This window comes from Mustelus asterias, chromosome 1, assembly GCF_964213995.1.
Source record: "Mustelus asterias chromosome 1, sMusAst1.hap1.1, whole genome shotgun sequence".
NCBI lineage: Eukaryota > Metazoa > Chordata > Chondrichthyes > Carcharhiniformes > Triakidae > Mustelus > Mustelus asterias.
The window spans coordinates 146985517-147001642 of record NC_135801.1 but is presented as its reverse complement, the minus strand read 5'-3'; the positions used below and the strand labels follow the sequence as shown (position 1 = coordinate 147001642).

Sequence of the window (16126 nt, the reverse complement as noted above, 5' to 3'; positions counted from 1 at the left end):
CAGTAAATATGCGTTAGACCACTCTAATATATGTAAAGGTGGAGATCCATGTGGTGGTTAGCACTGTTGCCTCACAGCACCGGGGACCCGAGTTCAATACTGCAGCGCTTTGCCAAGCATAATGGTGGGCCAATCCAATCGAAGACTGCGGTTGGGCACCTCTTAGGGCATGGTACCCAAAGTAGGAGGAGGAGTATATGCATGGGTGCATTTCACTGGAGTAAAACCACCCAAAACAGCAGAAAGTTAATTCATCTTTCTCTTTTTGTTGTTTACGGGATCTTGTCTGGTGCGTAACAGCGATTGGACTTGCCTACTTAATAGTAATATTATTAACTGTATTTTGAGAGCTACTGAAAGCTGTGATCAGATGCATTATATATCCAAGTGTCTCCACAAGTCTATTGATGCATTAATATATGGGGATTTCAGGAGTACATAACTGAAACCAGACCTTAATTATACATGTAAAGTGGCACATTTTATGCAAGTTTTGAATAACTATTAAACTGTTACAGTAATGGAAAGCAGTATTATTGTATTATATTAGGCCTGTAATGCAACGCAAAGTTGCTATACCTTGAGTTAATGCTCAACCTTTCGTTAAGTAACCCTGTCATGTGCAACCCTGGCCTGACATCACACTAACAAAAACATTCTTCTCATCAGATCCCACAGGTCGATGGGAAAAACTAGTGTCTTTAATATGAAATACAGATTTAAGCTCAAGGATAAAAGTCCAAAAATGTCAAATAATATCTACATAAAATGAAACATTTTGCATCTGGTGCATGTCTATAATGTACAAAGTACTGGTTGGTTGAAATGCCCCATCACAAAAGAGTCCGAAACCAAAGATCTCGATTGTAAAAAGCAATCAATTGAATTTCTGATTAAGAAATATTCAATTCACGAAATGATCAGCCAGCAACTCCAAAACAAACAGCCAATAAAATCCCTCGGTAAAACTTACAATATACTACCCCTATTAGTTCCCCAAATGTTCCATTCTGTACGTCAGAAAACAAACGGCTAAACAATTCTGCAAAACAATCTTACCCATGACACATTGTAAATACATGCAACAACCTTCTTCCGCACAGATCTCTGCTTCGCTATACGTGCTTAAGGTGCATATGGACTGCACACTGCATCCAGGTGGGCAAAAAGCAAGATCCCCTAGTCGCCACACTCTGGTGCCTGTTCGGCTACACTGAAGGAGAATTTAACACGGCCAATGTACCTAATCAGCACGTCTTCCAGACTGTGGGAGGAAACCCACGCAGATGCAGGGAGAACGTGCAGGCGTGACCCAAGCCCGGAATCGAACTCGGGTCCCTGGCGCTGTGAGACAGCAGTGCTAATCACTGTGCCACCATGCCATCTCCAAAGTTCTGCAGATCGGGAATCAGCTTGATGAGTCATACGAAGACCCATTGAAAAAACTTGCAACTCTGAGCAGATATTATCCTTGAATCAAGAGGCAGACGACAAAAATAGGCTTTAGATTTGCTTTATGTTCAAAGCTCAGACCCTTCAGTTGAGTTTAGACCTTGTGAATTGATGAGGGTGTAAGAGTATGGACCTTGTGTACTTAAATGGAGAGCACCCCATGAAATGGAGAGGATCGGAGGAGTATAAAGTTTTTTCTGAAATGGAGTTTGGAGTTAGGAGGGAACAGAGCAACTGAATTGGGTGAGAATACTTAGAGGGGAAAAGGGCCAATGCAAGGAGGGACATTATTAAAAACATAAGAGCATAAAAAATAGGAACAGGAATAGGCCTTATGGACTCTCGAACCTGCTCCATCATTCAATACGATAATGGCTGATCTTCGACTTCAACTCCACTTTCCAAGTGCTTCCCATATTGCTAGAATCTCTGAGTGACCAAAATCTGTCTCTCTCTGCCTTAAGTATGTTCAATTGAGCATCCACAACCTTCTGGGGTAGAGAATTCCAAAGATTCATGAACCTTTGAGTGACAACGTTTCTCCTCATTTCAGTCCTAAATGATCATTCCTTTATCCCTTTAATCCCTTATCCTGAGACTCTTATTCCTCTATCCGGAGACATCTAGTCTCGTTGGGAAACCTCCTAACTCGGCAAATCCAACCTGGGGCACAAATCTGGGCTAACATGTCCTTTGCCTTCATAACTGCTTGCTGTACCTGCATGCTAACTTTGTCTTCCTTTTACGACCAGAACCAAATCCCTCTGAATACCAACATTTTACTGCTGTTAAAAACATTCTGCTTTCCTATTCTGACAACCACAGTGGATAACCTCACACTTCCCTACAATATAGTCCATCTGCCATCTTGTTGCCAATGTATTTAACCCCTCTATATCTTGAAGCAGCCTCTGTGTCCTCCTCACATCTTGCATTCGAGGTAGGTTCAGGAAAGGAATTAATTATTTTGGTGAATGTCATGGTAACAAGTCCTCGGAGGCAGAAGTCCCTTCGCCAAAATCCCCTTAGTTACAAGTCTGACAACAGCTTTCAGTTAGCAGTCTATACTCGGAGTCCCAGAGGAACTGACACGCCTGGGTAAGTACAAAGCAAGAAGCTTCCTGATTGGCCATCAATTTGGCTCTTAATCAGGGACCTCTTTTAGTGTCCAACCAAATAAACAAAATCAAATTAACTTAGGGACAACTCAAAAGGGGCAGCTCCCTAAAAGGAGGGGAACTGCCCAAAACAAAAATCAAAGCCGAAAGGAAACTTAAAACATCAAATTGAAATATGATTAAGGGGGTCAATAATATACCCAGTCCCTGCAGTGCCCAGTGGGCACTGAAGGCGTCAACTGTGCCCTCGGACACCGCATGCTCCCTTTCCAGGGACACCCGGCCGTGAATATAGCCGCGGTAGAGCAGCAGATACTCAGGTTGGATGACCCCCTCGATTGCTGGCTGCCTGGATCTGTAGATGGCATGCCTTGCCAGGCCCAGGAGCAGGTACACGAGGAGGTCCTCCTCCTGACTTGCCCCCCCCCCTCCGCACCAGGTGCCCGTAGATCAGAAGCGTGGGAAGGAAGTGCAAACAAAGCATCAACAAAAGGTTCTTGAGGAAATTGAAAAGGTTGTACAGCCTTTAACATGAAACATAGAAATGGTCCACGGACTCCACAGGTTGCAAAAAGGACACGCTTGGGAACCCATGAACCGGTACAACTTACGATTGTCTGGTACTGCTGCGTACAGCACCCTCCACACCAGGTCCCCAAGATAGTGGAGGGAGATCCCTCCATAGAGGGACCTCCACCGCCCCGGCGGCAACAAGACCCATCAAGGTGTATCCAGGCGACGGGCGAAGATGCGGTAGTAGAAGGTGTGCAGCAGCAGCTCTTACAGGAAATGCGCAGTAGCAAAGGGCACAGAGGGCATTTCCACGAGGTGGATCAAGCTGTGGGGCCCTGGGTCCCAGGGTGTGTGTGGGGGGGGGCGGGGGGGGGGGGGGGATGGTGCGCTAGATTTAGGGCTAATGTGAAATTCCGTCGCAGCAGGGGTATGCTCGGGCAGCCCTTAAATCAGGGAGTTCATATTCCAACAGGCCCGCCTCAATTGCCTGATTAAAGCCAATACAGTCATGGAAACCTGGAATAACACAGCAAAGAAGGAGGCCACTAGGCCTATTGTGCCTGTGTCAGATAAACCCAGGTCATTTGTTATTCCTATCAAAGGCTGGAATTTTCTGGCCGTTCAAGCCAGCGGGATTCTCTGGCGCCACCAAATTCTTGGCCTCACCTGCAGTGGTGGCGGGATGCGAACAGGTGGAAAATTCAAGCCGAAGTGTTTCACAATTAATCAGATTGCACAACACTTAAATTTCCTGGGGAACCATTGCCCAAACTCCCACAACAGTGGACATGCGATTGAGAGTATGGTAACACTTGGTAAAAACGTGCACTTGTAAAAATGTACTGCCACTGACCTTGCCTGTGACTCTCTATTTCCTTTGTCGCCTCCAAAAATTTCAGAATCTGCTCAACAGCCATCTTCGACATGGGCCAGGATTTTCCGTTCCCCCTTGCATTGGGCAAGTTCAGCAACAAGAGCATAAAATATCGAAAAAGGCCAAATCATTCCCCACCCCCCCTGCCAACCGCCCCTTCAGAAAATTCATCCACGTAGGCATAACAGTGGAACGCCATGAAAGCCGACAGGTCTCCCAAGACGTGCATCTGGTGAGCAGTTCTCTCAGAGGAGCTCAGTTGAGTGCAACACTCAGGGAGGTAGAAGATATTGCCCCAGCGATGCCCCCAGTACTGCAGTGCCAAGGGTGCAGAGAGAGGTTCCAGGGCGAACTCCTGTGTGCTGAGGTGGTCTTTAAAAATGGCAGCCCAAACCTCAAGTGGACTAAGTTGCTGGCGGGGTAGGTGAATCAGAGGACACCCAACCAGTGATAAGTCTTGGAACCTGTCCCTTTAAGTGGTTTCTTCAAAGTCTGGGACTATATGGTGGAGAAAGCTGCCGTGGCTATTGGTTCCTGCCTGTCTCCGGCCTTTGCCGATTTCTGGGAAAATCTCAGCCATAATATGTGCTTCAGAATTCCTGACACCACAGCATACTGTTAAAACCAGGGGTTCCAATCTGCTTTCAGGGCTACCTATACACACCTAGGACGAGTATGGAGTGGCCATAACATCAGGACAGATTAGGTGCAGGATCTTGCACCCAGAAAATGTGCAGACACAATGGGCCAAATGGCCTCCTTCTACGCCGTTGCAATTCTGAGGGACTGGTTTGCATTACGCCTGGTTTGTACTCAAAAACCAAGAGCAGCAATTACTGCCTCAACGTACCCAACTAACTTCAGCAGAATGTAGCTTATGTTGGGTGCCAAGCACTCCAATTCAAATGAATTCAAAAAAGCCCTCGCACTAACCGGCACTTTTCTCATTGAGAAGATTGCCAGACCTGACATTTTGCTTTCGATTCACATTTTCAGCAATTACACTTTCTTTTGAAATCTATGAAATGGCGCCCGGATTTTCCGCAGTAACTGAAACAGGGACAAATGTCTCACAAAAAACTTACCTTGCTGGTAACAGAACATTATGGGCACAAGGTATTTGCACTCGGCATTGAAGGCCAGAGCGAGAGCCTTCCAAAGGATTTTAATACTTCAACAACCCACATTCAGCAGACACATTACCTCTCTGTTGAATTTCCGAAACGAGAGTTCCTTTTTTATAGCCAATGAACTTTTTCCACATCTTAATACACGTGTGTCAAGGATCATAAGAACAACAAAGAACAAAGAACAATACAGCACAGGAACAGGCCCTTCGGCCCTCCAAGCCCACGCCGCTCCCTGGTCCAGGATTGAATCCTGAATCCAGGATCCCCACCCAATTTTCCAGCCTATCTACATACCAATATCCTATCCACCGAGCTGTCCCTCACAGCTACGATGCTTTGTTCATCACAACCATATGCAACAGCTCTCATATTCCTGGCCTAACGGAGGAACTGGGATTATAATTCTATTTATGAACCTGCAGGATAACCAGTCCTTTAGGACACTTATGGCAGATAGCATTTTATCGAAACCAAGAGTCTTAATGGCCTCAGGATAAACTGAGCCCAAGAGGAAAAGGTAAGATTTTCTCTGCAATCAGCCAGCAAGGAACTCCAGCTAAAGGTTTGGGAGAACAGTAGAGCTGCCAACTGCAGCCAGGAAAACTGATCTTTCACACTTCTTCTAATCTTCTTCCTACTTTGGCACTTGTTGGACCCATCAACGATCGGATAACAAATGCCAAGCCCAGGAACTGAATGGATTTAGCTGATGAGAATTTGGCAACTTTGCAGAGGATGTGAGTAGTTAACATTCTGATGAGGTTTTCTTCAGTGTTACTAAATTGATCATCCCATTGTTAAAGACAGCAGACTATGGTAAGCCTACCATCCCATGCTATATATGTTTGCAACTTGGCAGAACATCTCTTACAAAAAAGTCAGAGACCATAAAAGGGACAGATCTCACGACTGAAACATGAGATCAATCTCTCTCCATATTCGTTTTTTATTCACCACATTAGTGCATTGGCTTGTCGGAACATAGGAATTAGGAACCGGAGTTGGCAATTCAGCCCTTCGAGCCCACTTCGCCATTTAACATCTTATCCTGGTCTCAACTCCACCTTCCTGCCTGCTCCCCAGAACCCTTTACCCTTTTTTTAAAAAAATCAGGAACATATCTATTTCTTTCTTGAATCTGTTGATTGATTCTACTTCCACTGCACTTTGGGGAAATGAGTTCCACAGGTTCATAACCCTCTGGGAGAAGTAGTTTCTCCTCATCTCAGTTTTGAACCTACCTCCCCTCACTCTATATCTATGACCTGATGCCTTGTACCTAGTACTGAGTCATTTGTACAAACAAGAAAGCAGATTTGCTTCCAGGGGCTGGATTTTCATGTCGGAAGCGGGAATTGGGAGACGGGAACTAATCCCATTTTCATGGTCCCACCTCTGTCTCAAGACTGCCAGTCGGATTCTCCAGGTATCCAAGCCCGAAGCGAACTCAGAGGGAGCTGGTCACTGGAAAATGAAGGGGAACTAAGAACAGAGGCGGCAGATTACAAAGCCAGTCTTCAGTCCCAAAAATGCATCCATTCAGCGGCTCACCAATTTATCATTGAACCTTTTGACCACTTATCACCCTAGCACCTCACCCCATCACTCATTATTCAATTTATGAACAGAATTCACCAGCCCCAACAGAACAGTTGGAAACTCTGGAATAAAACTCCCCGAGTAAAAAACAGACTTTGAAACAGCCATCACAACAAATATCTAGGCGTTTTACATAAATGGGAAAAGAAACTTCCACATTAGATTACCCCTTTTAATAGCGTGAAATGTACTCCACATTTTAATCCATTAGCTGGAACATATTTTTGACTGCTTGCAAGTCGGCAGAAGTAATAATTTACAAACACATTCGTTTTAGGGTTAGTTGCATCTTCCAGGCACAGTATTGTCATAGCTAACCTTAATGAACATAGTTACAACTCATCCTGCAGCATTTACTGATGAACTGTAAAGGAGGCAAAAACCATTTTATCTACCCATTAAACTCTTCCCATTTCCAGTCCATAGTTCATGCCTTTGTGCTGCTTATGTAAAATCCAAATGCTGCTAAGGTCCTGTCGCCTCCAAAAGGGGCGGGGTCTCAATGAGCCCACAATGCTGTCATCTTCATACTGCATAGGAAAGGGAACTCCCTCCCCCACCCTCATGAAAATGGAAAATGGACCAGGGGAAGAAGAGGCAAGACTCCCAGCAATCCCACTCAGTAGCCATTTTCTTTGGCCCTGCCTTCATTTGGTTCCGATCAGGACCATGAAAATCCAGCCCCAGGTGGTGACTTACTGTGGTGGAGCTCACAGGAAGAGGAGAGGTCCAGAAAAGAGAAAAATAAAGATTAGCCAAGCTTTTTTTTTATTTTTTCATGGAATGGGGGCATTGCTGGCGAGCATTTGTGGGCCATCCTTAATTGCCCTTGAACTAAGTGGCATGCTGGGCTATTTCAGAGTGCAGTTAAGAGTCAACCACATTGCTGTGAGTCTGGAGGAACATGTAGGGCAGATAAGGAGAGCTTATTTTCTTCCATAAAAAGCATTACTGAACCAAATAGGTTTTTACAACAATCGATGAAGTTGTCTTGGTCACCATTACTGAGACTAGATTTATATTCTAGATTTTGTCAAAGGAATTTAAATTCTACCAACTGCCAGGGGGGGGATTTGAACCCACATCCCAGAACATTAGCCTGGGCCTCTGGATTATTAGTCAAGTGACATTACACTACGCCACCATCCCCCACTACATATTGCATTTGCTGTTCACTAACTTCTGGAAACATAACATAAATGCCAATAATACACAAGGGACTAATGGGATAAATGGAACTAATGGAAATGTCATTCCATGGATTGAGAGATAATTGGATGGCAGGATGCAAAAGGTAGGGTTTTTTTTTTTAAGTTTCTCAGACCAGAAAGAGTGGTTTGTGATGTTTCCACAGGGGACTTGGTTGGTGCCACTCCTATTTATTCGACACATAAATAATCTACATTCAAGAATTAAGAATGTTGAATTAATTTGATACCAAATTACACACTATGCCATTTTGTGATCAGAGCTATGAAAGAGCAGGAGGGTCGGCAAATCGGGGACAACCAGCTTTGGCGCATAAATGTAAAAAAAATGAAAAGTTTTTTTTATTCGTTCATGAGATGTGGGCGGCGCTGCTGGGCCAACATTTATTGATGTGGAGATGCCGGCGTTGGACTGGGGTAAACACAGTAAGAAGTCTCACAACACCAGGTTAAAGTCCAACAGGTTTATTTGGTAGCAAATGCCATTAGCTTTCGGAGCGCTGCTCCTTCGTCACGTAAGTGGGAGTTCTGTTCACAATGTGAACAGAACTCCCACTTCTGTGAACAGAACTCCCACTTACCTGACAAAGAAGCAGTGCTCCGAAAGCTAGTGGCTTTTGCTACCAAATAAACCTGTTGGACTTTAACCTGGTGTTGTGAGACTTCCAACATTTATTGCACATCCCTAGTTGCCCTTGAACCAAATGGCTTGCTCGGCCAGAGACCCGGGTTCGATTCCCAGCTTGGGTCACTGTCTGTGTGGTGTTTGCACATTCTCCCTGTGTCTGTGTGGGTTTCCTCCGGGTGCTCCGGTTTCCTCCCACAGTCCTAAAGATGTGCAGTTAGGTGAATTGGCCATGTTAAATTCTCCCTCAGTGTACCCAACAGGTGCCTGAATGTGGCGACTAGGGGATTTTCACAGTAACTTCATTGCAGTGTGAATGTAAGCCTACTTGTGACTAATAAATAAACTTTTTAAAAAAAACCTCCTGAAGGCAGTTGAGAGTCAACCACATTGCTGTGCCTCTGGAGTCACATGTAAGCCAGACCAGGTAAGGACATTAGTGAACCAGATGGATTTTTCCAACAATCGACAATGGTTTCATGGTCATCAGTAGATTCTTAATTCCAGATTTTTGTTTTATATTGAATTCAAATTCTATCTGCCGTGGCAGGACTCGAACCCCGTGTCCCCAGAACATTAGCTGAGTTTCTGGATTAATAGTCTAGTGACAATATCACTAGGCCATCGCTTCCCCTAACTCAGCTAATGTCTCGGCTGATGGTGGAATATGAATTCAATAAAAAAATTAAAAAGATGTCAGAATAAGTCAAGGAGAGAATATACAAGACAAAGATGATACATGAAGTTGTAGCCAGTATGTCGGAACATGATTAAAAACGTGCATTTTACAACCTCAGGATGACGGAAATTGCTTTCCAAGCAAATGAAGTACTGTTAAGTGTAATCACTGTTGTAATGTAGGAAATGCAGGCTAATTTGCAGACAGCAAAGTTCTCCAAAGTGCAGTGTAGTAATGACCAGTTAATCTGTTTTGGTCATGCTAGTTGAGGGATACATATTGGCCCGGGCACGGGAAAAGTCCCTGGGAATTCAGGATAATGCCCTGCTATCTTTTACATCCACCTGAAAGGACAGTTTGAGGCCTCCATTTAACATCTCGTCTGAAAGAAACCACCTTCAACAGTGCATTCTCAGGAGAATATAAAAGCAATGGAAAAAATGTATCCATTGCAAAGGATAGAGTGCTACCGCTCTAAGCAATTAGAGCAATTATGAGCAATGGGACTTTTTTTCAACTGCATAGGTTAAAGAGGTCTTCCAGATCATGAAGAGTAATATTAGAGTAAATGGCATTTTCAATGGTCAATGAAATGGTACAAATTTTTTAAAAGCACAGAATGATTTCAAGGAGCTATTTTACACCAAGATCTGCCACAGATCTTGGTTCAAGAGGAGTCTATAAGTTGTTTCCAGGAAGAAATTAGATAGCTACTTGAAAATAGGAAATATCCAAAGGGTAAAGTGAGCACTTGAATAAAAACATAACATTAGTGGCTCGTGTGAAGGAAAACATCTATGTCGACTTACTGGGCCGAAAATCGCCTTCTACACTTCTTTGTTTCTACAATTATATTACTATTGGTGACATTTTAGATCTCTTTATTTACAATTGGTCAATTCCAACATATTAACAACTGCTTCCATCTAAGCAGCCAAGTTACTCGCAGATAAATCGATGGAATCAAACAGTAGCAGCGAGCTATTGCCCCCGATTTTCTGGCCGCTTCGCACCCGGCATAGAATGCAGGGCTGAAAAACCGTGGGTCACGGGGTTAAGCACATGCTGTGCCAGCATCTCCCCACCCTCCGTTCCTGGACGTAATCTAGTTCCCCAGATCAGCATATTTAAATGAGTATTTAAATACGCTGAGTCCGTTCAAGGCTGGATCTACCCTGCTCCCGGGATTTTGTGACCTTCGGGCACAGCGAGAACCTGGCGAGAGTCACTGGTCTACACAGAGACTAGGCATGATGGCCACACACCGGGGGGGCGGGGGGGGGGGGGGGGGGGGGCGGAGGAACCGGAGTGACTGGGGTATGAGGTGGGGGGGGGGGGGTGGAGAGTCATGAATGGGGGGCATGAAGCGAGGTGGGCTCAAGAAGGGAGTCATGAAGGGGGGCATGAAGTGGGAAGAAGGGAGCATGAGGTGGGGATCATGAAGAGGGGACCCACTGGGAGGGCCCCAATGCCAGCGATTTTTGTTGGGGAGAGGAGTGGGTAAACATCACTTCAATGGGGTGGGGGGGGGGGGGGGGGGGGGGGCAGTCCACAATGTCCGTGGGAGGAGGGAGGGGGTCCTCAATCTCATTGTGCGATCGGGGCGTCCTTTAAAAAGGGCACCCGATTTCTGTGAAGCCAGGCTTACTGACATGTTTAGGCCCCGTCCCTCTCAGAACCAATCAAAACTCACCCCTCTACCAAAAAATAACTAAGTGTGGGAAAATTGAGATCGGATTCAAGCCGGCATGTCTGGCACAAATCACACTGGTTTCCCCACCCAAAATGACATCTAGTATTTTTTTGAGAAAATCCCACCCATTGAAGTCAACCTGAATAACACAACGGGCGCGATTCTCCCATCGTGCTAATGTTTTAACATGGTGGGCCAGGACAATCTCGTGTCAGCCAATTCGCGGGATTCCCGTCAGCGTTCGTGCCACGATGGCGCTTCCCAGACCCGGATTTCCGGCGGCAGATATCGACCTGGGAGGCGGGGCCAATATTTAAATAGCCTTTAAAATACAATGTAAATGTAATTAGCGGGCCCAGGACTGAATTCTCCAGGCCTACTAGCATCTCCCACCCCGCCAGGAGTATTTCACTCCAGCGGGGTTCAGGCTAGCTCCCCACTTTTGGGGAACTAGCAGGACGACCCCGCCAGAGTGAAGGTAGGGACAATCGGTGCCCCATGGGTATGGACACTCTGACAGTGTGCAAGGGGCAAAGTGCCCATGCCCAGGGGACACCTTGGCACTGCCCACCAGCATGGGGCAGTACCAAGGGGTGGGGCCAGCTGGGGGCGATTGGTGGGTGTGGGGGGTCCCACTGACACTGCATGGGGGTCAGTCAGGGCTGGAGGGAGGCGATCGGGGCAGCCTGGGGGGTGAGGATCGGCTGAAGATCGGGGCACTCCGAGATAGGAGGTGGGGGGCTGGCCAGCAATTAAGCTGGCCAGCAAACTGCAGACTGACAGATCGGGGAAACTGCGCATGTGGAGAGTTCCGGAACCGTCAGACTCTGGCGCAAATAGGCCCCGCCTTTTAATGAAATTCACGATTGTGACCTCTGCATTGCACAGAGTGTGGGCGATTCGAGTCTGAACTCCCTCTGAAAAAACAATGATTTACACCAGTTTTCCTACGAATTCGACACTTGGAACTTTTTTGGGAGAATTGCGGCCAACAGCTTTGAACCAGCTCATGAAGGGTTAAGCAGCCAAAGCCCCATCAGAGAGTTACTTTGGCCAGCTTTAACTGCAACTCTCTCTCTTTCTCACACAAACACATGATACTACTACAGTCATGCTCGAAACGATGCAGGCATTCCCAGAATTGCACCCTGAATACAGAACAGATGCTCAAAGATATTGCTGTGAAGCCATGTTGCAATCTCTCAAAATAACATACTTCTGCACTAAGAAACATCAGGTCGTTGCAATAATGAAGGTCAGGATCTCTCTCCTCAGTCTTGCCTCATGTGTCTGCATGAGGCATTAGTCTCTGCTGAGGCCTTTCAATTTTCTTTAACCACCGGGGGTCGGCATGATGGCACAGTGGTTAGCACTGCTGTCTCATAGCGCCAGGGATCCAGGTTCGATTCCCGGCTTGGGTCACTGTGTGGAGTTTGCACATTCTCCATGTGTCTGCATGGGTTTCCTCTGGGTGCTCCGGTTTCCTCCCACAGTCCAAAGATGTGCAGGTTAGGTGCATTGGTCATGCTAAATTCTCCCTCAGTGTACCTGAACAGGCACCAGAGTGTGGCGACTAGGGGATTTTCACAGTAACTTAATCGCAGTGTGAATGTAAGCCTACCTGTGACTAATAAATAAATTTTACTTTACTTTGTCCTCTTAAGGCACGAGGGGGCATAGTTTTGGGGTAAGGGGCAGGAGATTCAGAGGGGATTTGAGAAAAAGAATTTTCACTCAGAGGGTGGTGGAAATCTGGAATGTGCTGCCTGGGAAGGTAATGGAGGCCGGAAACCTTACACACTTTCAAACAATATTTGGATGAGCACTTGGAATGTCATAGCATTCAAGGATATGGGACAAGTGCAGGAAAATGGGATTAGCGTGACCTCAGTGACAGTTATTGTTGGTGCAGACTCGATGGGTCAAAGGACCTTTTCTGCGCTATATGACTCTATAAATGCCTGACCACCAACTGCTGGTGCCACATCAATGGCCCCAATGCAGCAGCACCAGGACATTGTGGTCAGGCACTGGCAGGAATCTCACAGGGAGCCTACCATGCTTCACTAATGAGCTTTCACTCATACTTCAGGGTTCCAGCAGAGTAGGAAAACAGGAGTGCTGCCCATCCCAATATCAGGGAGGGAGAAGAGGTGCCTGCTGAGAGCCACTTCCTGCCTCCTTGTTGTCGACACCCCCACCCCAACCCCCACTCTCCACCCATCGTCCACCTGTATGTGCATGGCTCCATTCAGGGCGCTAGGCCTCAGGTACCACTTGTATGGAAAGCAGCCACTGCGTCCCCAACGTTGCTGTCTTTCAATAGAACTGCCGGCAACTCTTGGCTGGTGGAACTTGTACCCCTGGGGTCCTTGATCCCGGTGCAAGGTCCACCATTGGCTTGTCAAATTTCTGGTTGGCACGTAATTAACGCTCCTGTCGGCAGGTGAGATACCCATTAAATTCAACCCCAAGTGGCTTTTCATCAGAGCTCTGGGGCTAAATGGGAGTGCCAGTACAATCATCAGTATGCCTTCCTTCTGTGCTGTGTTATTCTATGATAAGGTGTTTCATAAGAACATACATCAGACAAAAATCAAACAGTGAGTAACTGGGTTAGAAATGCAGAGGCCACAAGTTCAAATCCCACCAAAGGAAGTTGCAAAGCTAAACCTGCACCAGGTAAAACTGTCAAGTGTCATTAAAACCTTGGCTCACTGATGTCTTTCAGTGTGGGGGACTTTGCCACCTTTTAGTTGGTCTGGCCTACACATGACTCCAGTCATATACAATGTCATTGACTCTTAAACCTGTGAGGAATGAGCAATAAATGCTAATATAGCCCACATTCCCAGAACAAATAAAAGCATGCTGCAATCTCTGCAATGGTATGCAGGATGTAATTAGCACAAAAATACAACCACCTCAACACCCTAACAATTTACAGATGATTTCACAAAAGTGAAGCGCATATGTCAACTCACAAACCACCTGGGGCATACCAGAGGTGACAGAGATTTTAGTTTTGATCAATTATAGAATCACATGTTTGGGAGACAATAGCTGTGAAGATATTAAGGCTGGTCAAATGCCAGGTCTTTGGCGCTCTTTGAAAACCCTTCCTTTCCCAGTGTCCATTTGTTCCCCCTCAAGTGCAAGGGACCCAAACTTGAGTGTGCCCATTGCCAAATCTGGCTCTGAATTGCAGCGAGGCCACACATGTTGGGGTGAAGGACGTTGAGAGTGCACAAGAGAATAAGAACACAGGAGTTCCCAGAAGGTTGTCGGTCAGATGGAGGAGGGAACAGAGGTGGGAGGGAAACAGCTGTGGAAGGGTTTGAGTACAAGGATGAGAATTTCAAGAGAGAAGGGTTTGGGGGTCAACATCCACACTGGTGATCTAAGGGGGCTCATACAAGTTAGGATACCGGCGGCTTAATTTCTGGATGAACTCACACTTATGGAGGGTGCAAGCTGTGAAGCCAGCCAAAAGATCATTGCCATCGTCAAGTCTGCAGAAGCATCGGCACGGATGAATCCAGAAGCAATCACTGATGATTAACTGTTCTCTAGCCCAGGGCCTAAGATCAGTTTCGCATCCTTAGCAACAGCCCCCAGCTAACATCTGCTGGCTCAACACAAGCCATGGATCAAACTTCGGAAATCGTAGTTGCATGGCTCAGTCACCTATATGCAACAACTGACGTTTGTCTTAGGAAATATGGAAGACAATATCCCGTTCTGAGCAATGTCATTCTTTAACCCAAAAACAGACCCATTAGTGTGGGGTGACGTGATGACAATAATTCCTTCCTTCCTGTGTGAGGAAGCACACAGCTGAGTTCATCCTGCAAGGAACTGTGCCACGTTGGCCCATGGTCAATTTTAATTCGAATGTAAACTCATGTCTTCTTTTAAAAAAAGCCCTATTTAGTTTCTAACAAAACATGTTCACAACGTTCCAAACTGTCACAGTCAGAACTATAGGCCCCAGGACCCCGGCTGTTGTAGTTTGACTTTTGTGCTGACCCCAGCAGGCCATGGATCCTAATACGTGACACCCCTTCCAAGGTCAGGGCCCATTTTTGAAAACACTGGAGACGGTGAAAGCAGACAGAGAATATTTAAGGAAATAAAATTATCTGTTTAAACCATCACAAGTTACTTACCCTGAACTAGGCCACCACCACCACTGAGGCGTATCCAAACACTGTCGGCATTTTCTCTTTTCCAGGATTCTTCAAAACGAGGTGAAAACCCCGTTCAAAATCTTGGTAGCTACATAGGTCTCATTTTTAATGAGAATACCAATGTTTTTTTTACACAATAAAAGGGCCTGCCTGGACTACTGGCAGCAAAAGTTAAAATACTGTAATGCAGAAAGGAAGGAAAGAGGAGGGGGGGGGGGTGGGGGGTATATTAAAAAAATCATTGGGCGACAGGCCTGAATGCTTCAGCTCAGGGAAAAGTTTCCAATTTGGGAATAAAAATGCCTGAATTTAGCCACTTTTAATGATGTGTGCATGTTCTGTACATTATTTCCAATTCAGATTTGCTGTGTGGAGAAAACTGGTGGCCGTAGCTGAAGAAACCTCTCCAGAGAATTGCTTAAAAACAAAGAACATTTCCTCCTTTTTAAAGCTTTGAGGGTGCAGCGTCTGTGGCTTTTAAAGGGAGGTGCCAATCAGTAGCCCCAGAAGGCTTTGTGCTGATACTCAAGTTATAAAAACAGATGCACACATACATCACTTAAAATATATATATTTACACGCACACACACACACCTGACTGTCAGCTAAAACGCACAGATCAAGAATCCTTTTTTTTTAATATTTCACAATAATTGATAAATTCAACTGGTTAAATTCATGACCATAATTCTCCTGGCATGGTGACTTGCAAAATGTAGGACACCGTCCATGTAGTCTGCTGTGTGATAGTACAAGACTGTGGCTTTCCCCCCCTCCCTCCAAAATTCAAAGATTTCCTAGCCAAATATACATATTCTTTAACTGAAAAAAGAGCAGCACCATAGGAAAATAAAACCTCCATCTTCTCTGCTAGCAAGCCAGCAAAGCATGTCTTTCCTGCCCCAATGTTATGCACAAAAAGTCCAACTTGCAGTATTCTAATTTTGCACAGCAACAGAAATTTGGTTGCAGATTTAAATAGACACTCCTGATCCATATACACTTCGTCTCTCAGAAAGTAACAGATTACCCCAATCCACCATTT

General features: G+C 45.7%; 1 protein-coding gene across 10 annotated transcripts in view; it reads right to left on the bottom strand.

Annotated features, from left to right (window-relative positions):
* The window catches only part of znf532 (zinc finger protein 532), a 235567-nt gene that overhangs the window by 111747 nt on the left and 107694 nt on the right, over positions 1–16126 (bottom strand). The window contains exon 1 of one of the 10 annotated variants that reach the window (XM_078220061.1): positions 15061–15129. The exons of the other annotated variants lie outside the window; for them this stretch is intronic. The gene's annotated coding sequence lies outside the window, so the exon portion shown is untranslated. Of the gene's footprint in view, positions 1–15060; positions 15130–16126 lie in introns of those variants that run through there. 10 annotated transcript variants of the gene reach the window in all.